Source organism: Pteropus vampyrus, unplaced genomic scaffold (genome assembly GCF_000151845.1).
Source record: "Pteropus vampyrus isolate Shadow unplaced genomic scaffold, Pvam_2.0 Scaffold64, whole genome shotgun sequence".
Classification (NCBI taxonomy): Eukaryota; Metazoa; Chordata; class Mammalia; order Chiroptera; family Pteropodidae; genus Pteropus; species Pteropus vampyrus.
In genome coordinates, this window is record NW_011888845.1 from 5,675,379 (window position 1) to 5,680,575 (window position 5,197).

At 32.5% G+C, this 5,197-nt stretch overlaps 1 pseudogene; it reads left to right on the top strand.

Annotated features, from left to right (window-relative positions):
* The first annotated feature begins 4,580 nt into the window (after positions 1 to 4,580).
* Positions 4,581 to 4,699, top strand: LOC111740496 (annotated as a pseudogene).
* Positions 4,700 to 5,197: the final 498 nt, after the last annotated feature.

Consider the following 5,197-nt stretch of genomic DNA (forward strand, 5'->3'; position numbering starts at 1 on the left):
CTTAGTTCTATTTTTAATTTTTGAGGAACCTCCAAAATGTTTTCCATAGTGGCTGCCCAAATTTACATTTCTATCAGCAGTGCAGGAGAATTCCTTTTACTCAACAACCTCGCCAATTCTTGGTATTTCTTGTCTTATTGATAATAGCCATTCTAAAAGGTGTGAGGTGATATCTCCTTGTGGTTTTGACTTACATGTGCATGATGATTAGTGATGTTGAGCACCTTTCCATGTACCTGTTGGTTATCTGTATGTCTTCTTTGGAAAAATGTCTAATCAGATTCCTTGATAAACTGATTATTTGATTTTTTTGCTATTGAAATGTATGAGTTCTTTATGCATTTTGAATATTACCCCTTTATCAGATATCTGATTTACAAATATTTCTTCCTATTTGGTAGGTTGCCTTTTCATTTTGTTGATGGTTTTCTTTGCTATATAGAGCATTTTAATTTGATGTAGTCCCACTCATTTATTTTTGCTTCTGTTGTCTTTGCCTTTGGTGTTAAATATTAAAAAAAAAAAAAAAAAATCATCCCTAAGACTAATGTCAAGGAGCTTACTGCCTACATTCTCTTCTAGGAGGTAGTTTCAGTCTTACGTTCAAGTTTTTAACTCATTTTGAGTTGCTTTTTGTGTGTGGTGTAAGATAGTGGTCCAGTTTCATTCTCCTGCATGTGACTGCTGAGTTTTCCCAACACCATTTATTTATTGAAGACACAATCCTTTCTCCATTGTATATCCTTTGCTCCTGTGTCATAGAAGGAAGTCTTGATTTGAAAATGCAAATACTAGAAAAAGGATGTAGATTGGCACTGGGCAACCAAAGGTTTATGAGAGATATCTATTGAGTATTGTGTTATGTTTTTGTTTTTGTTTTTGTCTACTCAGCACCTGAACTTGCTTCTTATTTGTGTGCACATACATGACCTAGGATGGGCCAAATGATATTCTTCCCAGGATTTAACTGCTAAGGAAATGATCCGAAGGCAGACTGATATTTAGAAGTTATTTGTAGCTGAGGTGGCCACATGGTTGTTTCCAGTCTTAGGGATGCCAGTAGTTACATCCTGACAACACAATTCGCACAGTATAAACTTAGCTATGTTTGAGCTGCCTAGATTCTTTTATTTCTACTTCTTTCCCTGCTAGTTTGCCAGTTTTCTCATTGATTCTATGAGCTGGTCTGCCACCTGCTCAGAAATTCCTTTTCTGTTTAGGATAACTTGAATTGGTTTCTGTTGCCTATAGCCAAGAAATCTAATAAAGTTTTATTCTAAGTATTTCATACTATAGCAAATAAAATATTTTATTTTGTTATATTTCCTAATTGCTGTTTGCCTACTGTATTTCTAACTCTTAATCCCTTCTAGTCATTTTTTGGAGTTTTGTTGTATACCATTATATCTTGGATTCAGCACCTGCTCACTATTAGTACATGAAGTCTTGGAGCTATTATATATAACAAGATCTTCTCTATTCAAAAATAATACTACAATATGAATTTAAACTTCACAAGTTGTGGCTGATGATTTTTCTTTGTTTTATTAGTAATATGACTTAAATCATCTCTCATGCCATATTTATTAACGTAAAATCTTTTCTTTATTATATACATTTAAAACATCATATGTTGTGGTCCCCAGAAATGAGTTAGTGTTTTGCAGCATGCTGCTGTTTTGTTTTTTTTTTTCAGCACTTCAACAGCTAAACCACAGATGTCTTAAAAACATAGTTTTCCCCCTAGTATCTCTAGTAAAAAAAAAAAAAAAAAATCTCTCTTACAGAGTACTTGTTGTTCTTTGATAAATCAGCTTTATTATTTTGGGTCTTTATTAGATTTTTGCTTTTTCTAAACTGTTTCTACACAATACTAAAACCAAAAATGAAAATCGTAGTTGACTATCTGGAGTATATACGTATACATGTAATGTGTGTGTGTGTGTGCATGTGTCCCCAAATATTCAAACTCTTAGAAAGCTTTAAAGATATGCTGATTTTTTAACACTATTTTTCATTCATATTCTCTACATATTGGAAAATAATTAAGCTCTTATTAAAACCTATCTGTTGATAAATTTATTGGTATATATTGAGTACCAATTAAGTGCTTGGTGCTGCAAGGCAAATAATATTTGTTCACGTTTCTATTAAATATGGAAGAAGGAATATGGAGAAGGAATGTAAATCCTAAAAATTTTTATGAATATATGTTCCAGGACTTGGGGTGCAGCAGGGGAGGAATAGAATAAAATTGTTTGAAATCAGTTTGTGAGGGGCACAAACTTTAGTAATATAAAACATCTACCAAAGTTTTATATTATTTTAATCAGCCAATGTCATGCATACCCCAGCCTTCATTAGAAATAACACAGGCTTTGGAGTTAAATGAGCTTGGATTTAAATCTTGACTCTGTCCTTTCTTAGCTCTGTGACTTCACCTCACTAAGCCTCAGTTTCTTCATCTATAAGATAGGAATATAGGAATAAGAATATTTCATTGGGGTGCTATAAGAAAATTATTCAGCTATTCCACCTAGCAACTGGAACATAGTAGATATTATAATTGCTATTATTTTTATTACTTTAGAGTATATAAAAGTACATTTATAGGTCCACGACTTTAAAAAAATAGATTAAAAACCTAAAACAAAATTTAAACTGAACATGAGTGATAACCTACTGCAACCTTTGTGTTTATTAATTTTACTGAAAATCCACTGGCATGAAGAAACTTTTGAGTTAGGGCTGCAAAAAGTGTTCCAAACACATTAGTTATGGAATATGCTGTATGTGGAATATCTGGGAATTTTATTTTAACACAATAAACTACAAAGTATATTTAATCCAGTATAAATCTGCACAGTTTATGTGATGTGAATGATAAAGATACACAATAACATTCTTAAAGTTCATGCTATAAGCTGTAATGCAGTATTACAATGTGACCTAGATGTTTTGGGGATTTTTACGTCCCTTTTTTTTTTTTGACATTTCATGCTACTGCAAAGATCCTCCGAGATCTGGTTTAGATTTAAAGCAGTACTTTGAGAAGCCAGAAGATGGCACTAATTTCCAAGAATTATGCATCCAAAAAGAATGTGATACTTCAGATTCTGATCACTTTTCATTTCTTTTGCTGGTGGGAATAATGATGCTCTATATTTTCATCAGTTTTCTTATCTTAATGTAAATTCTGTTTGTTCTTAATTTTTCTCTGACAGACTGAGAAGTGAGAATGGTAGGAATTATGTATCTTCATAGAATGTTTGAATGATTAAGGGTGAGTAAGAATTGGCAATCAACCAATGATATTTATTTCATGTTTTTACCTGTGGCTGAAAGAAATATTACATATTCATTTAAATAGAGAGTTTGATTTTTTTCACATATTGAGTACCATCTTGGTTCAGAAAGAATAGGTAACTGCATAAGCCACCATCACCTATCACTGTTAATAACATCTCCGAAGAGACTTATTTCTATTTCTTTAAATGAAAATCGCATTTATTGGTTATCACCTTTTTTATTTCTAATTGATAATGCTGAACAGTACAGAAGCATACCCCATGAGGAGCTTGTTCAGCAACAGAAATAGAAACAATAATGATCACGTTCATGGTTTTATAACCTAATTGCATTCATGCAGATATTGAGATAAACCTATTGCTATCTTACTAAGAAGTTAAGAACAAAGAGAGAGGAAAGATGTTTACACTCAATCTACAAAAGAATCCTGGAGAGACAAGCAATGGTCTTGTATTTTTGCATATTTATCCATCTGCCTAAGGATATATTCGTTTTCCTGACAATGTTAAATGTATATTTTGAGGTACTGTATGCTGCCGAACACCACGCTTGCAAAACTGGCATACTGGAGTCTTCAAATCAGCAGTTTCCAGGAGAAAAATCCATCTACCATCTGCTTGCTTCATTAAAATACATGATAGAGGAGGAAGAACTGAATTGGATTTTCACTAGCTCAGCGCTCCCTGGTGTCCACTCTGCTGAGGTTATATACAGCAGCCTATATAGAAAACAGAATCCAAGTAAAAATCAACCACAGTTTTTCGTCCTTTGTATTTGTATAAAAATAGAACAATGAGCTTTCTTTGTAAAAAATAGAGTTAGAAAAAATAATTTATCCTGAAAACAATGTATGTTTTCAAGAATTCCTATTTAACGAACATAAGGAAGTTTTTTCAAGTCCATATTGTAAAATTTTAAACAAGATTGTGAGGAATCATACACATATTTTATAATGTAAAAACCAAACATTTCTATCAAAAACTATCAATTGCCCCAAAAAACATATTTAGTATTTTTAGCTTATAATTTACAAGACATTATTATCAAACAAAAAGCAGAAAACAATATTTATAACACTTATGAAATTTTAGTTATATTGATATAATTTAATTATGAAAAATGACTGATTTGTCAAGTTGGGGGTCTCTGCCTTGATTTTCAGTATCAGTATGTAATGTATTATCCAAATTTTTGCCCACACTAGAAGAATTAAGATTCTAATATCTTTGCAAAAATCTAGAAACATTTCTATTCTTAGAAGCCAATGACTAGTCTATGGCCATGCCACCCTGAACAAGCCCGATCCCTTCTGATCTCGGAAGCTAAGCAGGATCGGGCCTGGTTAGTACTTGGATGGGAGACTACCTAGGAAGACCAGGTTCTGTAAGCTTAAAAAATAAGGGATTGTAAACTTACAAGGTCCTTGTAAACTGTGAGGTCAACCAAGGGTTGCCTCGCCAAAATAATTAATTAACTAATTAATTAATTAAAAGAAGCCAATGATTAGAAAAGTACAAAAATAAAATCAAACAAGCAAAAACGAGCATTGGTAATGGTGTAAAATTCTATTTTTCATTTTCATCTACTAGCTCCAATTTTTCCCTTAGTCACATAAAAACAGAACAGTTAAGATATTAGATAAACGATAACATCCAGAAAATAACATGTAAATAGATACGTCACTATCTTTTCAACACTGTGTTAAACCCTTTATATCTATCTGTGCAACCACTTGGTAAATATGTATCCCGTATCCACCTGAGCCAGGCACTAGTACATATTCTAGAGTTTGTGAAGGACAGGCAAATTCTCTGCCCTGACAAGATCTTCGGTCTAATTGGGGAGAGTGACAATAAATAGCACATAATGTAATTGGGCTATGGTAATC